This window comes from Lampetra planeri, chromosome 11 (genome assembly GCF_965212315.1).
Source record: "Lampetra planeri chromosome 11, kcLamPlan1.2.h2, whole genome shotgun sequence".
Taxonomy (NCBI): Eukaryota; Metazoa; Chordata; class Hyperoartia; order Petromyzontiformes; family Petromyzontidae; genus Lampetra; species Lampetra planeri.
Genome location: NC_136117.1, coordinates 3,520,946 through 3,544,281, shown reverse-complemented (window position 1 = coordinate 3,544,281; position 23,336 = coordinate 3,520,946). Strand labels below are relative to the sequence as shown.

At 52.0% G+C, this 23,336-nt stretch overlaps 1 protein-coding gene and 1 pseudogene across 7 annotated transcripts in view; both read left to right on the top strand.

Annotated features, from left to right (window-relative positions):
* Nucleotides 1–10,052: 10,052 nt before the first annotated feature.
* The window catches only part of LOC144721217 (von Willebrand factor A domain-containing protein 5A-like), a 49,688-nt gene continuing 36,404 nt past the window's right edge, over nt 10,053–23,336 (top strand). For 4 of the 6 annotated variants that reach the window (XM_078598654.1, XM_078598653.1, XM_078598652.1 and 1 more), the window contains exon 1: nt 17,072–17,163. The gene's annotated coding sequence lies outside the window, so the exon portion shown is untranslated. Of the gene's footprint in view, nt 10,151–16,284; nt 16,428–17,071; nt 17,164–23,336 lie in introns of those variants that run through there. The other 2 variants (XM_078598650.1, XM_078598651.1) reach the window with 2 other exon arrangements.
* Nucleotides 16,400–23,115, top strand: LOC144721216 (TRPM8 channel-associated factor 2 pseudogene; annotated as a pseudogene). Its single transcript, XR_013585865.1, has one exon. The product of XR_013585865.1 is annotated as a TRPM8 channel-associated factor 2 pseudogene (transcript).

The window sequence follows — 23,336 nt, the reverse complement described above, 5'->3', positions numbered from 1 at the left end:
CATAGAGTCTACACGAGAAGAGTCTACACGAGACGAGTGATGTGTGTGTAGCCAGAGGCATAGGGTCTACACGAGAAGAGTCTACACGAGACGAGTGATGTGTGTTTAGCCAGAGGCATAGGGTCTACACGAGGCGAGTCTACACGAGACGAGTGAGGCGTGTGTAGCTAGAGGCTTGGAGTCTACACGAGTTCAGTATGGTGTGTTATAAAAGGAGAAGAGGTTACGAGTTGTACCGGTGTCTGGTGACCGTACGCGGAAGAATAGAGACTACACATTGTATCGAGATAAGCGAAGATTTAATAAAAGAAGTGTGTTACCCGTCAAGGAGTTTCCTGCCGTCATTTCCAATACTTCAACTGGCGTCAGAAGTGAAACTGTCTTCCAAGCATGGATACGAGGAAGACCGTTCGGACCCACGGGAGTGACCGCGAGGACAACCTTGACGACCCGGGCCAGCTGCCGTCGGGGGGTGAGGACAAAGAATGGCCCACGCTGCAGGATCCGCCGGCGGCGCCGGAGGAGCGGCGGGGGACCGAGGCCGTGCTCCGGGAGGCGCACTCTCGTCTGGCGGAGCTGCTGCTCGCCGCCGCATCCATCCTGGCAGAGATCAGCTCGTCGGCAGGAGCGGAGACGGCAGCGGACATTCTACAGGGTCGCCCTGCAGATTCCCGCCAAAATGACTTGGCGATTCCCGCCATTTCATCGGCGGCGACTTTTGGCGGGAACGGCGACCGCCACGTGGGTGCGGGTCTCCAAGCGCGCCATCTTATGTCATCGACGCGCGCTGCGGACCACCATCAGGCGTCCGCCATTGGAGCCGCCATCTTACACACCGACGGCGCGGCGGGAAGGAACCACGACGCGGAGGACGACTTCATTTTTCAACAGCGCCTCCCCGCATTGTCAGCCTTCAAGGCGGAAGGCGGGGACTGGGGCCAGTTTCAGCGCAGATTTTTGGCGCATCAGGAGATGTCGGCCTGCCATGTTGGATGACAACGCGCTCGTGGCCTTCATGTCAGCTCGGAGGTCGGACCGATCCACGCTTAAGGCAGCGCTGGGTCTCATGGCCAGGGTCTACGGACCTCCCTCGGCATGCCGCCATCATTTTTATGCGAGGCGGAAGGCGGACACGGAGACCGCGCTCGCCTATCGCACGGCGTTGCTGGCTCTCGCCGATGCTGCATTCCCTCGGATGGACGAGGAGGGCCAGGATGCGATGGTTTTGGAGCAGCTGCTTAAGTTGGCGCAGGACCTGGGGGTCCCCATCAACACGGCCGACGAGATCGACATTTCTTCCTTACGGGTCACTACGAGTATACAAGCGCACGAGGCCCTTCAACGCAAACAGGGGGTCGTCTGCAACGCTGCTGTGGCCTCAACTCCGGGTCCGGTGATCACCGAACTACAAGTCGTCAGTCCGCGAGAGGAGGCGTTCACCGCGGAACGACCGGGGGACTGGAGGTCGGTCGCCTCTGCGATCGACCCGCAAGCTGGAGCAACCGAGATCACCGACGACCCTCATCACGTGCTACAACTGCGGCCTCCGGGGCCACGTGGCGTCCGGTTGCCGCGCGCCCCGTCAGCGCGCCATGGGATCTCGGCTGGACGACGACCAAGGCCCCAAGGCATCCCTACAAACCCCGGCAAGTCGCGGCACCTCACATGCTCGGCCCACACACTCGACACGCATGGGCCGTCGCGGAGCGACGGAAGAGGGCTGGTTAGGGTTCGGGGATTCGGTACGGCGAGGGGGTTTCGGCCGGGACCGGAGAGACATTGAGTGGTCGGAGTTGGGACATAGAATTGTGGCTGCTTCAGCGGGTTCATCCGTCGTTGCGGGTTCTATTGATGGGGTAGAGGTCAGGGTATTGGTGGACACGGGGGCGTCGGCGACGATTATATCTGACCTCATTTATAACATTCTCCCCGTCCAGTGCCGTCCAATGCTCCCAGTGGATGTGCCGTTTTTCGCCGCAAATGGGGGATCGTTGGGCATTATCGGTCAGATTAGGGCGTCCATTTGCATTGGAGATATCAAATTGTCGGGACCCGTTTTTGTTTCGTCTTCTTTGGCGGTTCCTTGTCTATTGGGCACTGATTTTTTGGCTAAGATGCCCATTAAAATTCTAATCGATCAGCGTTGCATTGAACTACCTTCGGGTCGCCGCATTTCATTTTTGACGAGCCCTACTGAGATTCGGACGGCGTGCGCCACGATACAAGCATTGGCGACGCAGACCGTGCACGTGCCCCCGAGTTCACAGATGTTAATTCCCCTCCGGTTAAGGAAACCATGGGTAGAGGGGACTTCGGAACAAGGCATGCTTTTGGGTCCTTCTAACAGGGCTGTAGGAGGGGTCGATTTGTCAGTGGCTCACACTTTGGTTCGGGCGGACAAGGATCCGTTTGTGATGGTTTTAAACGCTGGATCGCGGCCAGCCGTCATTCAGCAGGGTACCGTGCTGGCTCACGCGGCGCGGGTTCCTGCGGAGGAATGGCTGGTTGCGCATGTAGATCCGAGCCCCACGCAGAATATTGAACCGAGGGAGGACCTTGAATGGGTCCATTCGCTGTGCGCGGGCTCGGACGATTTGTCAGGGGTGCAGTTGGGTGCGCTGCGCGAGTTACTAATGGAATTTTCTGATGTGTTCAGCAAGCATAAATATGACATTGGGTGTACGGATTTGCTACGCCACCACATTGACACGGGCGATGCGGCTCCGGTCAGGTTAAATCCCTTCCGGCTGAGTCCTGCCGAAAAGGAACATGTTCAGTCGGCCGTTAACGATATGCTTGAAGCCGACATTATTTCGCCTTCCTCCAGTTCGTGGGGAGCACCTATTGTGCTGGTTAAGAAGCAAGACGGCTCCTTGCGATTTTGCGTAGATTTCCGTCGCCTGAATAAGATCTCTGTGGCTGACGCATATCCGCTCCCCAGGATGGACGAGTCCCTCGATGCATTGTCTGGTGCGCGATATTTTTCGACTCTTGATTTGTTATCGGGATTCTGGCAGTTGCCGCTCGACGAAGAGTCTAAACCTAAGACAGCATTTCGGACTCCAGGGGGCCTGTTCCAGTTTAACCGGTTGCCCATGGGACTTCACTCCTCTCCAGCGACGTTTCAGCGCCGTATGGAGTTGGTTTTGTCAGGCTTGCAATGGGAGACGTGCTTGATTTACCTTGACGATGTCATTGTTTTCAGTAAAACATTTGAGGAACACCTCCAGCGATTGAGAGGGGTGTTCTTGCGAATGCGATCGGCTAAATTGAAATTTAAACCGGCCAAATGCCACCTTTTTCGTAAGTCCGTTAGATACTTGGGTCACATTGTCGACTCTTCGGGGATCTCTACCGATCCCGCAAAGACGGACTGTGTCAGTTCATGGCCGACACCCACATCGGTTGCAGACGTGCGCAGTTTCATTGGGTTTGCTTCGTATTATCGCCGATTCGTTGAGCACTTCGCCACTATTGCAAAACCCTTGCACGCTCTGACGGCGAAGGGTGTGAAGTTCAAATGGGGACCGGAAGAGGAGGCCGCGTTCTGCGCCCTCCGGGACGCCTTGGTGGGTGCCCCACCCTTGCGTTATCCGGATTTTGCGAGTCCCTTCTTGCTAGACACGGTTGCTAGCAACACGGGCATTGGGGCGGTACTGTCCCAGGTCGTTGGGGGAGTCAAAAGGGTGGTCGCTTATGGTAGCAGGGTGTTGTCTCCGGCTGAGCAGCGCTACTGCGTCACCCGTCGTGAACTGCTCGCCATTGTTTTTTTTGTACAACAGTTCAGACCGTATCTCTATGGGCGTCACTTTACGGTCCGGACGGACCACGCGGCGCTACAGTATTCATTGAGGGTCGCCCAACCCTCGGGCCAATTGTCACGGTGGTTGGAAGTCCTCCAAGACTATCAGTTCACGACCACATACCGTAAGGGGTTGCGACACACAAATGCCGATGCCCTGTCGCGATTGTTGCCGTGTCAGAAATGTGCGTGTCTATCGGGATCGGCGCGCTGTAAACCGCCGGTTGTGGAAGATAAGGGGACATTGGCTGCGACTGCGGGCGCGCCAATCGGGGAGGTCCCCGCTACTTGTCAGGATCGGGACTCGCTGCTCTCATTGTCGCTGGGCGAGTGGGGCCGCCTCCAAATGGCGGACAGCTCCCTGCTAGCATTGCGCCGCAGGGTGGGTGGTCCTAAAGAGGACCAGGAGCGAACTGGCTCTTATGTACTTAAACAGGGTATGTTGATGAGATGGGACAGGTTGTCCCGGCGGCACGCGCTGGTGGTGCCTTCTGCTGTAAGGGGGAAAGTTGTTTTGGCCGCACACGAACGCCTCTTGCATTTGGGAGTAAACAAAACTCTTGCCCTGCTTCAGCGTGACTATTATTGGCCGGGAATGGGGAGTGACGTGGTAAATATTCTGAAGGGGTGCGTTGAGTGCGCCAGACGGAAACCACCGCCCGTGCTAGCTAATCCACCGCTGCAATCGATTCAGGTCTCGCGCACTAACGAGCTCGTTGCACTCGATATTTTGGGGCCTTTTCCAGTCACGCCTAGAGAGAATAAATACCTGTTGGTGGGGGTCGAATATTTCACCCGGTGGCCTATGGCGTGGCCTCTCGCCAACCAGTCGGCAGCGGCTGTGACGGACGCCTTTGTCCAGGGCTATGTCCTGGACAAGGGGGCTCCCGAACGCTTGCTGACCGACCAAGGTAAAAAAATTTCGAGTAAATTGTTGCAAGAGGTGTGCGATTTATTGGGTACTAAAAAGGTGCGTACCTCCCCGTACCACCCGCAGACAGACGGGATGGTGGAAAGACTTCACAAGACTTTGACTTCTATGCTGTGCCAGCAGGTGTGTGAGGCACATGTAGATTGGGACCTGCAGGTCCCGGGAGTCCTTGCTGCGTACAGAATGGCCCCCCATGCAGCGACAGGGTTTTCCCCATTCTATTTGATGTACGGTCGGGAAGCCGACCCGCCCATGGAAACGCAGCTTGGCCTGTCCGCTCCACGAACCAATTCTAAATTGGCGGAACATATTAAATTCAATATTCACAAGCTAACAGAGGCAAGGGAGGCCACACGGCTTAATTCGCGGGCTCGCCAAATGGCTAACGAACGACTGCGGGCACGGAAGGTGTCCGTGCACGAATGGAAACCGGGTGACAGGGCCTGGCTGCATTGCCCTCAGGCGCCCTTGGCTACGTCGCCTAAATTGTTGAGGCCATGGCGGGGGCCCGTGGAGATCGTGCGCGTTGCACGGCCCCAGTGCGTTCAGATAAAATGTGGAAAACGACGGTGGTACGTCCACTCCTCCCGACTGAAACCGTTCTCGCCTCCATATGGCCTCCCATTGTGTCGTGAGGGCCGAGCATGTGACGTGACCGACGACCCAAAGGGGGAAATGTCTCTGCCTGATCCTCACATGTCTCCGCCTGATCTGCTCCCAGGTGTCTCGGAACTGACAGCTGCCGACCACCGGCGGCCGGATCTTCGCGGCGGGGCTGGGCCTTTCAGGCCCGTTCCACGCCGTCTAGAGCAGCCGGAGCCGCCTGACGGTCGTCAGTGTCCCGTCCCGTATGACGGACCAGCCAGACGGACTCGCGCCAGGTCGCGCTACTTTGTTTGACCTGCCATGTGAGGAGTCGAGGCAGTGGGAGCGCCTCGTCACTTCGTTAGTTGCAGAGACGCGGAGCGCGTTCGTTTTCTAGAAATCGCTTTTATTATGTTGTTCGTCGGGCTGTATATAGTTTTTTTATATATAAGGTGTTGTGTGTGGTATTGTTAACTTTTCTTGCGGTTATTGTCAAATTGTACATATGTTGCTGTTGTGTTGTTGTTGTGTTACGGGGCACACTGGGGGGGGGGGTTTGTTGTGTTAACGATGTGGGAGGTTGTTGGTTAGCAGCTGGGACGGCTGCAAGCTATGTGGGGGGGGGGGGGGTAATGTAGTGGTAATACGCGCTGGGGTAGCGATCAGGTGCCAGCGCGTTGTGATTGGATGTGTGGGTGGTGACGCGCGCTAACAGTGAGGGATCAGGGGTCAGCGCGGGATCGTGGGTTGTGTGGTGTTGATTGGCTGGGTGCCGGTGACGTGCTGGTGTGGGAGTGATCGAGTGGCAGCACGGCGTGATTGGTTGGTGAGTGGAAACACGCGTTGGGGAAAAAGGATCGTACAGATAACGCGTTGTGATTGGTTCACTAACAAGCGATGCTCGCATCGAGGTCCGCATCCGCTCCGTCTCCCGGGAGGAACGTCTATATAAGGGGATGCGCACAGGCGCACGGGGAGAGTGTAACCAGTGAAGACTGAAGACGGGAAGAAGAGCCAGGGCCCTGCGGTACCTAGTCCCGCTGTCCTGCGAGGACCGGGACTCTGTGTAACCCAGAGGCGGGGGTAGTGTGAGCATGCAGTGTCAGCATGCCGAGTGTGTAGCCGGGGCCTAGAGTCTACACGAGACGAGTGATATGGGTGTAGCCAGAGGCGTAGGGTCTACACGAGACGAGTCTACACAAGAAGAGTCTACCCGAGACGAGTGATGTGTGGGTAGCCAGAGGCATAGAGTCTACACGAGAAGAGTCTACACGAGACGAGTGATGTGTGTGTAGCCAGAGGCATAGGGTCTACACGAGAAGAGTCTACACGAGACGAGTGATGTGTGTGTAGCCAGAGGCATAGGGTCTACACGAGGCGAGTCTACACGAGACGAGTGAGGAGTGTGTAGCTAGAGGCTTGGAGTCTACACGAGTTCAGTACGGTGTGTTATAAGAGGAGAAGAGGTTACGAGTTGTACCGGTGTCTGGTGACCGTACGCGGAAGAATAGAGACTACACGTTGTATCGAGATAATAAAAGAAGTGTGTTGCCCGTCAAGGAGTTTCCTGCCGTCATTTCCAATACTTCATCTGTACCAGATGGAAATTCCTCCGGTACAGCTACTGAAGGCTTCACGAACTACGTGGTCGAAATAGATGTTAAATAATGTTGGAACCAGAGGACATCCCTGCCGCACCCCAAGGTTAGCAGGGAATGGCTCTGACTCCCGGCCACGTAGTTTTACCTGGGCCAGCTCACCATCATGAAGGTCCTTAATGATCGTAAGCAGCGGGTCAGGGACTCCGTAAGCACGAAGAACAACCCAGAGCCCAGGCCTATTGATGGTATCATAGGCCTTGACCAGGTCAATAAAGCAGAGATGTAGGTCTTGTTGGAATTCCCTACACCTCTGCTGTAGCAAACAGACATAAATTATGGTATGGCATCTGTGCAGGACCGCCCTTTCCTGAAACCACATTGGGGCTCGGCAAACCTCTCCTCAGCGTGCCTGGCAAGGCAGTGTTGAATAATCCTTGCCAGGACCTTTCCAGGCACACTGATGAGTGAGATGTCCTGTAGTTGTTACAGTCTGTGCAGTCCCCCTTCTTAAAGAGGGGGAATACCAGGGCATCTTTCCAATCCTGCGGAACCCGTCCAGTGGTCCAGACTGTTGTTATGATGCCATGTAGGTCAGTCTGTGCACAAACGCCACCCTCCCTCAGCATTTCGCTGGGGAGATCATCTCTGCCTGGTGCCTTTCCTGGTCTCAGACTCTGGATCGCCTTCAGTTCTTCCTCAACAGATGGCACCTCAGACAGCCACTCACAGGGGGTGAGTTCCTCTTCCAATATTTGAGGCACCGCAGCCTCAGCAGGGTTATCCCCACTTTGTCCCACGATGTTTTACATGTGGAGGGATTTCCCCTCCCCCAGGACTTCACAGAAATGCTCATCAAATCTGCAAACCTGTTCCAGGGGGTCGGAGATTGGATCACCGTGTTTTCCCCTAATGATGGTAATACGTGTGGTGCTGCAGGTTACTTTTTTGATGGAATTAAATAGGGATTTGTGATCGCGGACCATTGAGGCAGATTCCATCTCCTCAGCAACCCGCGACCACACATATACACTCGTCTACACACACACACTCTCGTCTACACACACACACACACACGTCTACACTAGATTTGTTGACTACCACGTGATATGTTGACTACCACGAGATGTGTTGACTACCACGAGATGTGTTGACTACTACTAGATGTGTTGACTACTGTGTTGACTACCTGCCGATTTTTCAACTCTAAATGCAAGTGTGGGACAAGCCAGGTGCACTTTGAGGATACGAGCAGTGTCGAAGGCTCGCTGGTACGTCATGGATAGATCCAGCAGGTAACATGTGTTGACTGAGATGACTGGCAGATGTACCAGCTGTGCAAAGACACAGCCCCAGCTTGCTGTGCTTTAGCCGCACGGTGCTTCGCTCGTTGTTGTGAGCGTCGCTCCTCTGTGCTTGGAGGGCGACTGCCTCAAACTCCCCAGTAGCAGCGTCCTTCACGAGCCTCTTCGACAGAGGCCGATCTTGACACCGCTGGTACCGGTCATAGGCAAGTTCACTCAGCTCCACATCCTCCTGTAACCACATCAATCCATCTCTTCTCTAGCCCGTTCCATGCCTATTTAGCCTCCCCTATCTGGCAAACCAGAATCCGCATGGGCATGCAGTAGCTGTGCACGCGGGCTACATGGCCTACCCAACACAGTCTTGCCTGCAAGAGGAACTCGCTGATGGGATTGTGTCCAGATGTTTCAAGGATCTGTGAGCTCCTTACACAATCCAGTCTGGTTAAACCCAAGATGGATCGTAGGCAGGCCAGTCTGAATGTTTCAAACCAGTGCAGACGTCCCATTTGAGGTGTCTACATTTTGCAAGCATAGAGGGAGGGCATAACTGTCGCCGGAAAGACCTGAAGCGGCAGGCCATGTAGCTTCCAGAGTTACGCAGCTCAGGAAATAATAATAATGCTGCTGTTCGACTGATTCGGAGTAAGACCTCTGTCGCCAAAACCAAAGCTGGTCAAAAGCACACTGCACAGGAACAGAAACATCTCCAATTTCTCCACAACTTCCCCAATTACTCATGGGGAGCAATGGGGATGGAGTGTTTGATGACACAGAATTACCCAGGCAGGTGCTTGATGTTGCCTGGCCTGATGGTAAAGCCTCACATCTTAGTGGCATGCTCCAGGTTAAGCAGCAGAGCACTCCCCAACTCCTCAAAGTGAGCAGCAATTACCAGCTCATCAGCATACATAAAAGGGCCGACCCAATTGAGAGCTATCTCTCAACAGCAACGGGGCATCGATCAGCCTCACTCTGAATCTGCACCAGATGGAATTTCCTCTGGTATAGCCATAGAAAGCTTCTCGAACTATGTGGTCGATAAAAAAACATGTTAAATAATGCAGGAGCCAGAGGACATCACACCACACCATCATAACCCTACCCCTTAACCCCCAGACGTATGAACTGAGAGACCCACGCACATTTGAGACCCACAGATATCCCATAAACACCCCTCGTGGCTTAACTGTAATGCGTGGGGTGGCAGGAGGGGTGAGTGTGTGATTGAGTGGAGAGAGACGTGGTGATGCCAGGGCTATGCGAAGGGATCTTGCACTTGTGCGTTTTCGTGTTTGTCCTTTAAATGTAATGTTTTGTTCCTTTCATTGTAAAATTATACGCCAGTTACTTCGTATCTCAGCTGCGAGCGTGGGGAGTCAATGGGGGGGAAAGCGACGATCGCTTAACGAGTGTTCGCTTAGCGAGCAATCCCCGCGGAACGCATCTCACTCTTTAAAGCGAGACGCGCCCGCAATTTGAAATTAAGAATGATTATTTGGGTCTCGACGGTGACGTTAGTTGTGTGCGTGTGTGATTTGAGGTGATGTGAAAGCTCGTAGAGCAAGAAGGGAACGACTGCCGTCTCTCCCAACTCCTCAGCCTGCTCAGCTTTCCAAATGCGACAGGAAATTTGTTGGACTTCTTTCGGTGCCGTACGTGGTGGCCAGCCGTGTCAATCGGAGAACCGGAGGGCCTTCAACGTGACTTTGGTTATAGCAGCTTCAGGAAAACCCCTCCCTCAATCACTCACTGAAATGTATCTCTCGATACAGCGCATGGTCTGGAAATCCCCCCTGACCGTAACGCAACACAATAAACACAGCCCGGCATCCACCAGCCCTGGCACACACACACACTCACACACACGCCCGCTCGCTGCTCGCTGCTTGGCTTCTCTTGCTAGTCACGTCCGTGGAAGTGAAACCAGGTACGTTTACACTTTGAACTTGTTTCGTGTTCGCAAAGTGCATTATTAAACGTCTCTTTCCTCTTGCGCGTGATTTTGTATCACATTTACAAAAAAGCATATATTGAATTTGCGTGTGACGTCTTATAATCCCGTGCTGGGTTTTGTTTGCTGCTAAAATATGCGCCGAGTAAAGTTGCGCATTACTCTTTGGTTCTTCAGTAAAGTCACGTAGGTAGAAAAATAATCAAATTAAATAAAATAAAAATAAGATACCACGACGTTTCTATCGCAACACAAGCGGTCGTCCTCATGTGGAAAACATAATCCAGCAGTGGAACTGCTGAACCAGCAAGAGAGCAGTTACAACAAGAGGCTATATATGTGGCGATGGGCAAACACGCGGGGTCTGAGCTGGAAAGGAATTCCATCCCCGGACGCAAGCACGTCAGTTGTGTTAATGGGGATATTAGGGAGAGATTCGGGAGAGAGATTAGCATGAAATGAGCTTCCGTCGCCACATAAGAGTATCGTCCCCGCATATGCGCACACCAGCAGTGTTAATGGAAGATAAGCACTATGTTGATGGGAGAGATTAGGCAGAGAGATTAGGGGGATTAGCAAGTTAATGTCATGCCTATGTGTAACACAAGCTGCGGCGCTGCCAACTGCGCTGTGAGAGGCAAGCGCATCCACGCAAGAGAACCACCGCAACAGTGGTCGCGCCAGTGAGACACACAGTCCATCACACAACCAGAACCATCGATACATCGAGGCTAAGGGAGCAGAGGTGGCCATGTTAGTGAGACCCCATTAATGCAGAGACACCTAACAGGGCAATGCAACTCAAAGAGTCGGAGATAGCCGAACGGCAGGGAAGAATGGAAACACCACAGCAAGTTACGACTTTGTTTGGTTAATAATGCCCTTCCAATGATTGCTCAGCTGATACCCATCTTCTCGGTTGAAATTGTCTGTGTTTATATATCTGGATGGCTTCATGGACAAATCTTTCATGGTAGCCCGAAGGTTTTCAGAGAACCTTGGTCTCGGAAAAAAACAATATTAAGAAAGTTGCGCATTGTTTGGATTTAAATTAAACGTCGGTGACCGAGCTGGATGGGTTCTAGATTTGAAGCTTTCGTGACTGCAAGGAATCATATTCTTAGGTTTTTTCGGTAAAGTCACGTAGGTAAAACATCAAAATTAATGAAAATAAAATAAAATAAAACAAAAATCACGACGTTTCGGAGGCAACACAAGTCTCCGTCATCAGGTGGGACCGCACACCTAACCAGCTCTCTGTGAGAGTATGCGCATACGAGTGTGTGTGTATAGATGTGTTTGTGTAGACGAGTGTGTGTGTGTAGTTGAGTGTGTGTGTGTAGAGGAGTGTGTGTGTGTAGAGGAGTGTGTGTGTGTAGAGGAGTGTGTGTGTACAGGAGTGTGTGTGTAGAGGAGTGTGTGTGTGTAGTCGAGTGTGTGTGTGTAAATGTGTGTGTGCAGAGGAGTGTGTGTAGATGTGTTTGTGTAGAGGAGTGTGTGTGTGTGTAGATGTGTGTGTGTAGACGAGTGTGTGTGTGTGTAGGTGTGTGTGTGTGTAGACGTGTGTGTGTGTAGATGTGTGTGTGTGTAGGCGTGTGTGTGTAGGCGTGTGTGTGTAGACGTGTGTGTGTAGATGTGTGTGTGTGTAGATGTGTGTGTGTGTAGACGTGTGTGTGTGTAGATGTGTGTGTGTAGACGAGTGTGTGTGTGTGTAGGTGTGTGTGTGTGTAGACGTGTGTGTGTGTAGATGTGTGTGTGTGTGTAGACGTGTGTGTGTAGACGTGTGTGTGTAGATGTGTGTGTGTGTAGGTGTGTGTGTGTAGACGAGTGTGTGTGTGTAGACGAGTGTGTGTGTAGAGGAGTGTGTGTGTGTAGAGGAGTGTGTGTGTGTAGAGGAGTGTGTGTGTGTACAGGAGTGTGTGTGTAGAGGAGTGTGTGTGTGTAGTCGAGTGTGTGTGTGTAGATGTGTGTGTGCAGAGGAGTGTGTGTAGATGTGTTTGTGTAGAGGAGTGTGTGTGTGTAGATGTGTGTGTAGACGAGTGTGTGTGTGTGTGTAGGTGTGTGTGTGTGTAGACGTGTGTGTGTGTAGATGTGTGTGTGTGTAGACGTGTGTGTGTAGACGTGTGTGTGTAGATGTGTGTGTGTAGATGTGTGTGTGTGTAGACGTGTGTGTGTGTAGATGTGTGTGTGTAGACGAGTGTGTGTGTGTGTAGGTGTGTGTGTGTGTAGACGTGTGTGTGTGTAGATGTGTGTGTGTGTGTGTAGACGTGTGTGTGTAGACGTGTGTGTGTAGATGTGTGTGTGTGTAGACGAGTGTGTGTGTAGAGGAGTGTGTGTGTAGACGAGTGTGTGTGTAGATGTGTGTGTGTGTAGACGTGTGTGTGTAGTCGAGTGTGTGTGTAGATGTGTGTAGAGTGTGTGTAGATGTGTGTGTGTGTAGACGAGTGTGTGTGTAGACGAGTGTGTGTAGATGTGTGTGTGTGTAGTCGTGTGTGTGTGTAGAGGAGTGTGTGTGTAGAGGAGTGTGTGTGTAGATGTGTGTGTGTGTAGGTGTGTGTGTGTAGACGTGTGTGTGTGTAGGTGTGTGTGTGTGTAGACGAGTGTGTGTAGACGTGTGTGTGTAGACGTGTGTGTGTGTAGACGAGTGTGAGTGTGTAGAGTGTGTGTAGATGTGTGTAGACGAGTGTGTGTGTGTAGACGAGGGTGTGTGTGTAGACGAGTGTGTGTGTAGATGTGTGTGTGTGTAGACGAGTGTGTGTGTAGACGTGTGTGTAGATGTGTGTTTGTGTAGATGTGTGTGTATAGACGTGTGTGTGTGTAGAGGAGTGTGTGTGTAGACGAGTGTGTGTGTAGATGTGTGTGTGTGTAGGTGTGTGTGTGTAGACGTGTGTGTGTAGATGTGTGTGTGTGTGTAGACGAGTGTGTGTGTGTAGATGTGTGTGTGTGTAGACATGTGTGTGTGTTGACGAGTGCTGCTCGCTAACAGCACTTGTCCCCAACAGTCTGTTGCAGGCTATAGTAGGAATCTTTTTTTCTGTATAGACATCGGTAGCAAGTGATGCCTGAAGCAATATAGCAGCAGAGCAAGTAGGTGTCGTGGAGTCGCTGCAACAACAGCAGCAGGTGGGGACGCAGCCCAACCGCAATGATGGGCGATTACAATCGTTGTGTTTCGTGGTCACCGTGACTTGCTTAAGTGGCCGTGGAAGTCGCAATGGGCCATTTTACGCAGTTACAAAAGTTGATGTTATCCGTTTGCTGCCAACAAGCAGATTTGGGAACGTTGCCCAACTTTTGCTCTCGGTTAGACGGGACACCAGGAAAGACATTGAGCAGTCCTCTGTCCCTTCCTACGACCCTGGGTGGCACAAACCCTCGTCCAGGGCCCCGCCGAGCGAAGCGAATCGTGCCAGGCAACGCTGTGGCAGCCTTGACGCCATGGGGGTCGTTTGGGCCTCTTAGGAAACCTGCAAGAAGCGACAGAAGAACGCGCGCGCGACTTGGTCGTCTGGTCGGTAGATGAGTGGCTGTTTAGGGGTCTCCTCCAGCAGGCCACGGTGGCTAGGAGTTGTTAACTACCTCACCTGGTATGTAGGAGGTCGTGGGTTTAAACCCGACCACGACGCCTGTTGTATATGGGCACTTTGCGTGTCTCACTCCCCGTGGTCGCGTGGGTTTTATCTCCGGGCCCGGTTTTCCCTCCACATTTATAAACAAGCGTTTGGAGTACATATTTGGCTGCTAAATGTACACCTGAAAAGCTACTTCAATAAGCTACAATTTGTGGCCAGGTCTCTTCTGAAAAAGAGCTTTAGAGTATAGCTCAGTAGGTCTTACTTGGTAAAATAAAAAAAAAGTTGTTTTGTTTAGTTCCATGTCAATCTCACTGTGTGGCCTTGAAGGTGAAGGACAATGGCGACATTTAGGGCAATGGTCCTTGGTCATAACCCATAGAGAGAGGTCAGAGAGGCAGAGTAGATAAGCGTTGAAGACTGCACTTGTTTTCACCCATGGAGCCTGGTGAGAATTACATTCAACATTGGCATGTGGATAGTTACACTGATAGTGGCTATTGAGTAACAAACACACCCTTAAAAAACACAAATGCGTCATTTAATACATTAATTTGGATTACACGTTACATTTACATTAAAAAAAAGCTTCAGGGCGAGACTTGCAACTTTCTGGGATTCAGGGTGACGATGATTTTGGCTTTGCTTCAACCCTTTCGAGATTCAGCCTGCCCGTGTATGATGTTGCAAGGCATTGTTGTCCATTATTGCCCCGGGTTCTTTAGGTACTCAGGACACAGGCCATCATATTCCGTTGCCTTGTTGGAATGTGTGGCCCTTGAGGGCTGCTGCCACTTATCTCGTTCGATCTGTTGCTCGTGATTGTTGGCTCAAGGTGATGATGACCTGTTTATCGCTTTTTGTTGAGATCATCCATTGATGTTTTGAACAGGACAGCATATGGGGAAGCCACAGCATCTTCTGTGATCGTTAGCGGTATGCGCTCTGTGCATTTTAAGACACTTTGTTTCCGGAGAGGCTGCCAAACTTTTTGGCCAGCATAAATGAAGTCCACATCTCCAGTGACGTCTTCCCAACGTTTTATTCATCTAGAGTTTAGGGGACTCCAATAGTGCGGTGCCCTTATCTTGGTCACCACGTCTGATTTAACTCTTTCAGGAGTTGTCCTGTTTGTGGTTGCCAATATGGTGCGTTTGAATTAACTTTTTTTTCGACTATATGGTGACATTAGTTGGTTTAAGGTGATGTAAAATCGCGTAGCAAGGTGGAGGTGCCACTGCGAGAAGGGGCTGAAGTCTCCCAACTGCTCAGCCAGCTTAGCTCCTCAAATATGACGAGATCAGGGGAATTACAGATTAACTTGGTGAGAGCAGCTTCAGTAAAAAAAGCCCCTTACTGAAATATCGTGTTTGGTCACATTGGCACATGGTGTGGAAATCCCCTGACTGCAACGAAACACCATAAATGCACCATACACCTCACGCACAGGGCTAGTGCTTTGCCTATTTACTGTACAATATTTATTACAGTATTACATGAAAATGTATAATATTTTTCTAATTTACCGTAACTGTGCTTGCGACATGTGGACCCCTCTAATGGAACATCTGCGCCAGTTCGAAACGTTCAGGCTGGTCTGCCGACAATCCACCCTGGGTTTAACCGGGCTGGATTGTGAGGAATTCAGAGACCCATAGACTCAACACACAGATATCCATATGCTCACCAGAGTAATATAATCATTACACAGAGACCCATAGACTCAATCACAGAGATCCATATGCTCACGACAGCAATATACTCATTAAACAGAGACCCGTATAAACTCATGATAGAGCTCCCATATGCACGCCAGAGCCATATGTTAATTATACAGGGACCCATAGACTCACCACGTGGAGACCCGTGTGGGTTAGTGTGCCTCCGTGTGATGAGTCTTACGGGTCTCTGAATTCTCGCGACGTTTTCGAAAGGCTTAGAAAGCTGAGTGGTTGACCCGCGGTAAATTCCTCAGCAGGTAACTAATGCATATTAAAGAGCTTCAGTCACGTGGCACCCCGAACCACACCTGGTGGAGGGGGGGAAGTGATGGAGGGGGGGGAATGGGTGGTGGGGGCTGATCACGTGACACCACAATCCTCCACGTACACCGAAACAAAGGTAAAGCTCCCCCAGGTAGCTATTGGGACCACGCACGGCAGAGGCGGGACATCGCTGCAGGATTTTTGTTGAAGATGAGTCTTGAGACTCAAGGCTGGAGTGACCAAGAGGAATGATGAATGTATTCGTTGATGAGTTAATTAATTAATTACTCCCTGTTTCGCAATACGGGGGAGGAGAGAGCTTGCTGTAGGGTCAAGCGAGGTGTCTGAAGTAGGAACTAAAATTAACAAATTCACTGAAACATTGCCACTTGTGCAATAATACCCCCGCGTGTGCAACAACGCATACACACACTAAAATAAACACTCACGCAGACAGATACAAGACAAAGATCACCCGTATAGCCTTAACAGACTGTTGGGGCAAGTGCTGTTAGCGAGCACAGCATCTATGAAGGCCGGAACGGCACAAGAGGGGGTGGGTGGGTGGCCAGCAACCACTCCCCAGTGGCGATGTTGCCTCATTTTAGGCCGAGTCGACCTATGGGAGGCCCAGGATCGGTTCAGATAATCGTCACTGGTGTTGGCCGTGAACGGAAATCGAACTCGGGTCGCCGGGTTTGTAGCGCAGCGCGCTAACCGCTACACTATCGCTCCCCACCACACACACACACTCTCTCTCACACGCATCCTATATAAACACGCACATCCTGACACACACATCCTCTCCCACTCTCGCCCTGCTAACGCCGCGCTCACCAGCTCAGTGTTTGACTCTGAATGTAGCCTTGCCTCACTGTCTCCTGCGGAGGTTACCCACCCACCTACCTAGCCACTCACTTAGCGACTCACTCACCGACCTACTCGCCTATCCACTCACTCATTCTCACCCATCCACTCACCCACCCACTATCTCTTTTGCTCACTCATTCTCACCAACTCACTCACCTACCCGGCCACCCACTAACCCGCTCTACCACTCACTTACCTTACCCACCCACTTATTCTCACCGAATCACCTACTCATCCTCACAAACCCACTCACCCAGCCACAAACCCGCTCTAGCAACCACTCACTCCTCTCCCAGTCACTCGCTTCACCCAATCACCCGTCTGCTCACCTACCCATCCATTCACCTACTCATCCACACTCACAAACCCACTCAGCCACCCACTCACCCTCTCTACCAACCACTCTCCCACCCACCCACCCACCAAGATGGACATCTGGGACGCGTACCGCGAGCTCACTGTTGGGATATCGGAGTTGGACTTCGATGCCGAAGCTCAGCCGTCCCGCCTCCTCCTCACCCTGCCACACGCCTTCCCCGTGGCCGTCAACTCCTCCGACCAGGTGCTCATCGCCGCCTCCACCCTGGGTTCAGGCCGCATGGTTGTCCTCTCCCACGAGACCTACCTCTCCTCGCCCAAATTCCACCATTTCGTTCTCAACTCCATCGCCTGGCTCTCCTCTTCCCCCGCCTCCTCGCATGCTGGCTCAATCGCCCTGAGCCAGAGCCTGCGTGGATCAGCACTGAGCCAGCTGCTGCTTAGGCAGGGGCTCGGCGTCATCGATGAGCCATCGGAGCTGAGCGAGGAGGAGGAGAATAATGAGGTGGAGGTGGAGGAGAAACAGAAGGAGACGCATGGGGGCATCGCCGTCCTCTGCACGGACGCCTATGCCGCGCGGGACTGGGGGGCCCTAGAGAGATTTGTGAGGCGCGGTGGGGGGCTGCTGGTGGGGGGCCAGGCCTGGTCCTGGACGACCATGAACGGAAACCCCGCGGACCCCCTGGATGGATTCCCTGGTAACAGGGTCATGGGAGTGGCCGGAATCCTGGTGAGCCGGGACACGGCGGAGAAGGGGCCGGTGGTGGTGAGCGATGAGGTGCCGGAGGCGGCGATCTTGTACAGCTACAAGCCCTGCTATGGTGCTGATTACGAACAGATAGCAGCCACTATTAACTGTGCAGACATAGCCCTGGGCACTGAGCACCCCTCGCAGGTGGTGGCCCATGGCTCCATGGCCTTCCCCCTGCTGGTGGACGGCGAGGGCCGCGCTGTGGTCGGAGCCTCGCGTCACGGGGCGGGCCGCGTTGTGGTGTTCGGCCACGAGACCATCGCGGCCACCCGACCTAGCGCCCGCCCCGCCCTCGCCTCCGCACTCGCGTGGCTGGCAGGGGGGGGCGCCCCTCCCCCCTCCACGGGGCTGGCCATGGTGGGGACCGTGGGGATACGAGCCGGTTCCCACCTGGCTGGACTCAAGGAGACGCTTACAGACCTGGGAGTGCCTCGCGTTGTCGAATTTGACTCGTTCCCCAGTGGTGCCCGGCCACCCAACCTCTCTGTGTTCTGCTGCCCGGCTTACGGACCTTTCGCTGGCTTGGAGGAAGAAAAGGGGGATTTGGGGAGGGATGGCGAGGAGGTGGAGGCGATCCGAGAGTTCGTGGCACAGGGTGGTGGAGGGCTTCTCGTAGCGGGCCAGGCGTGGTGGTGGAGCTCTAGCCGTCCGGGGATGTCTGCTGTGGACCTCTACCCTGGAAACCGCATCATCAACAGCATGGGCCTCACCATCACGGCCGTAGGATGTGGTGAAGGCCGCCTCCTCCTCTCCGGGCGGCCTCTCCAGACGGTCCCTGCTCTCGACTGCCCTCGCTCTACTGCTCCCATCTCTTTGCGCCTGGGCCTGCGTGATTTTGCATGTCACCTCACGAAGAAGTCCCAGCTGTCCGGGCCACGTCTCACGAACCTGGTCTCCCTCCTGCGAAGAGACCTGGTCCCCTTGCTCGGAAGTCGCGACCCGGCGTTTCGTCCGCTGCGGGCCATTGTGTGGGACCTCCTCCGAGGGCCGCTGTGGCCCGACCTGGCTGCGGTTGGTCCAGAGAGGCCCGTGCAGGCCCACAATGTGGTGGACGGTCTGCTGGTGTCATTGTTGACGGCCTTGTGCAATGGTGGAGGTGGCGGAGGTGGACGACGTGGAGGACATGGAAGAGGAGGAGAGGAGTTCTTCAGTCTCGGAGACATCTTTCCAGGAAGACCTTTGGAGCCGATGTATAGAGGTTGGCAAGAAGTCACCATTGATGTCTCTAGCAAGGAGGGGCTGACATGGATCAGCACCGGCCTCTACGCTCCTCCTGCTCAGCGCGTGCTGCTCGACTTCCCATCGCTCGCACTCGGCAGAGGTATCCAGATCCAGTTGGGATGCCACACTGATCAGCTGTACGGTTCAAAAACGATGAAACGCCACCCGGAAGTTACCCGCAGCGTGCCGGTGGTGCGTCGAGAGATGGACCGGGGAGCTATGGAGGTGGCATCGAGTTGGGGGGGGCTCTTGTATTTGCTGGTGCCAGAGGGAGTGAGCCTGGGGAAGATCCGCGTGAGGGTTAGGGGAGCGGCGAGAGCCCCCTACTTCAAGCTGGGTGAGACCAGCCTGCAGCGCTGGCAGGAGTTCGAACGGCACTACCCCGCTCCCTGGTCTGAGCTGGCCTGCGATAGCCTCATCCTCACGGTGCCGTCGGAGGCCGCGCGTGGGCTGGCCGACCCCGAGAGTCTGATGCGGCTGTGGGACCGCATGATGGGAGCCATCGCCTATCTGGCCGCCGAACCGCACCCGTCTGCGCGGCCGGAGCGAATCGTGGTGGACGAGCAGATCAGCCATGGCTGGATGCATGCGGGATACCCCATCATGGTGCACCGCGGATCCATCCCCAAGCTTCTGAACGAGGAGGAGATGCGTGCAGAGGGCATGTGGGGACCCCTCCATGAGCTCGGCCACAACCGCCAGCGGCCCGCTTGGAACTTCCCACCCCACACCACAGAGGCCACCAACAACCTCTTCGCCGTCTACGTCCATGAGGAGGTGCTCGGGGTGGTGCGGGCGCGCGCCCACCCCGACTTGCGCCCTGCCGAGCGGGAGCGGCGCCTACGCGATCACGTGGACGCGGGCAGCCCAATCGGCGCGTGGACCGTGTTCACCTGCCTGGAGACCTACTTGCAGCTTCAGGAGGCCTTTGGCTGGGACCCCTTCGTGCAGCTGTTCGGAGACTACCAGCGGGCGGCCTCGACGCCCTCCACGATGGAGGCCAAGATGAGCGAGTGGGCTGAGCGGTTCTCACGCTGTGTGGGCCGTAACCTGGGCCCTTTCTTCTCTGCGTGGGGTTGGCGCCTGAGGCCTGGCCTGGAGGCTGCGCTGGCCACTCTGGACCCATGGGATGATGACCCCATGGTGGCTCTAGCAGCCCATCCCAACGCTTAGCGGTCGTGATGGTTGTGGTGATGGTGGAGGTGGTGATGGTGGTGGTTGTGATGGTGGTGGTTGTGATGGTGGTGCTGGAGGTGGAGGTGGTCATGGAGGTGGCCATGGTGATGATGGTGGTGTCGTAAACGGTGTAGTGGTTCGCGCCCTGTGCTACGAACCCAGTGACCTGAGTTCGATTCCTGCTCACGACCACTACCAGTGACGAATATCTGAACCTGGTCCAGGGCTTCACTTAGCTCAATTCAGCCTTAAATGAGTACTTGGTATGGAGTGTAACCATCAAGGATATTTGGGGGATCTTTGCATGTATACGAGAATGTATGTGCAGTGCTTAAATATGGTGTATACGCAAGCTTTCGGTGGCTAATAACGTTGAATTATAATCCAATGCGCCTATATCTATCCCTCTACTCGCTTTCATGTATGAACGTATTTACAATTACATGACTATTAAAATAAAAGTTTGTAAAACAAAGCTATTCTGAAAAACATCAATGTAAGATGCCGTAACATTACGTAGCAAAAATGCAACGCTCTTCATTTCGTACGTAGGTTTTCACGACCAATGCTAGTTTCATGGAGTACTCTGGAGTAGATCACAGTACAGGCATATGCAATGTCAAATCTTTAACTGTAACCCTCCACCACATGACGGAGGCAATTACATCTAATTGCCGTGTGGGTACACACGCCAATCGATTTTGGTTTATCAGCAAACCTCCGGAAAGTCGAAGAAGCAAGCAGAATTTTGACGACAGCATGTTTATTTTTTGCCGTAGACTGCGCTTGGCATCGTCAGGCGTTTAACCAAAGCTCAGCTCTTGTGCGGAAGCATCTCCTAGTCCGGGTCCTTAAATCGGTGCAGTTACATCAACGGGGCAGACTGCTTAACATTAAGAGTTCATTTCTGGTTGATAAATGCTCGTGATTGGCGGGTTAGAGTCGTGGTTAGTGAAAATAGGCTATCCTCTTATAACATGGTGTATGGCGTTATAAAGCTGGCGGTTAATGCTGTTGTGATTCTAGTTCAGCATTAATTGGTTGATAGGGTTAGTTAATTGATATTGTGGGGATTGGTGCGATTAGGAATTAGTGACAGGTTGATAGTAGATATTGTTGGTGTTAGGCTATAATACATCATCGATTTAAGTGGAAATGTATCGAGCTGTTTACTATCATAAATTGAGTTAAGTGTTATGTAATAAGATCAATTGTATTCGCTCAGTTGGTTCCTCAGTTTTCACCCGTGGGGTGCTATTAAAACAGAGTCCAGGAACTGACCCACCCCAAGCATTAATTGATTATTAAGATTAAGATAAATTAAATTAGCATGATGGATGTTAGTACGACAATGATTTTAGTCATAATGGTTGATTGGAGAGATGTATTATACTATGAGACCTCCTTTACCAGTGGCAAAATATAGTAGTAGGTTTTTACCCTTGAAACTGGTACAAACTGACACCTTTATACAAGGCATCATGTTTGCAATAACCGCAACACAAGCAGTCCAAATGCAAACACCCGAGACAGCTTTTCTTAAGAAAAGCTGTCTCGGGTGTGGACCAATCAACTTCAAGGACAGTGCATATCATTACCATTATCAGAGTTGTTTCTTTTTGTTTGCATTTGGACTGCTTGTGTTGCGGTTATTGCAAACATGATGCCTTGTATAAAGGTGTCAGTTTGTACCAGTTTAAAGGGTAAAAACCTACTACTATGAGATGTATTATGTTATGCATTTTGTGAAGTGTTATTTAATGTAGTCAATACAATTCATTAATTGTTTATTCATAATTTATATCCTGGCAGTGCTCATTCTGTAGCCATCTGCTTGGTTGAAGTGTATTTCAATTTCTTTCAATTTCAATTGATTTCCTACTTACTCTTTAGCAACAATAATTCGTTGCACGCAAGACTTTAACCTTAAATAATTCAATTGTGCGTCCTTTCTGACATCCATGTTTTGCACACACAGATAATGAGTATGTGAGTACAGTATTTGATGTTTAGATTTGAAGTTTTCGTGACTGCACGGATCCATACTCTTTGGTTCTTTCGGTAATGTCACGTAGCTATACAATGAAATAAACTAAATCACGACGTTTCGGGCGCGACACAAACATCCGTCATCAGGTGGGACAGCCACAGCAATTGTTTCTTGCTGTGGTTGTCCCACCTAATGACGGACGCTTGTGTTGTGCCTGAAACGTCGCGATTTAATTTATTTCATACCTACGTGACTACCGAAAGAACCAAAGAGTATTTGATGTTTATTTCATGTACTTTGAATCGTGTACTAATTTTGTGACCTGTCTGGCCAATGTTACATTTGCCGCCAGTACACATCATCTGACGCACGTCTTTTGATCCTGAAGTTGGGTAATTTATCTTTGTGTTGGATGTGTTGCGTAAGTTGGAAATTGTGTTTATATGAAGGGACATTTAACATATATGAAATAGTTTATTGTAATTTTACCCAACTATGATCTGTTAACATACTTTATACAAATATATTAACTTCGAGGTATTACTTCCTGGCACGTTCTGCTCCTTTGTGGGTGCACATTGATGACATCATATCATCTATGGCCCAAGACTGGAGGACATTTTCACAATTCTGGCACCTACCTGATGATGCTGGTTGCAACTATGAGCGAAACATCGAACGCAATCGTTCAATGTGTGTGCATCTCGCTTCCCACATATCGGTGTGCTGAAGCAATAATAAAATTGACACGTTTGTTCAGGTCACGTTGTGATTTAATAAAAAATATATTATGAATAATTATATTGGTCGCGAAAGTCTACGTGGTGGAATTTTATCGTAAGCTGTTCGTATTATGCTGATCTTGTGATAACCTAACAAAATAATTTCGACTGAAGTTAACGGTGCTTTTGCCTTTTCGTTTTTCCATTTTGTATCGCGACGCCTGGAAGCCCTTGTGAACCCCATGTTACTGGTTATCTATATACCTGAACCATCGTCCTAAAATTGGTTTACGTTGGCAGGCTTGGTTGCTCGAGAAAAAAGCTATTGAAACTTTGGATGACTGGTTTCTGTCGTTTGGTTCCATTCGGACGGTGAGAACGTCGGAGTTGAGGTGGAGAATAAATACAGCATCCCAAAAAAAAGAAGCTGTGACTGGACTCTGTCCCCGTGTGCACCATGGCTGCTGGATGTGGTTTTGCTGTGTTCCTCTTTTTAGAGGGAACTTTGGGTTGAGGCATTTGGGAGTTCCTCTTATTTTAAGACTGCAGGATTCCAT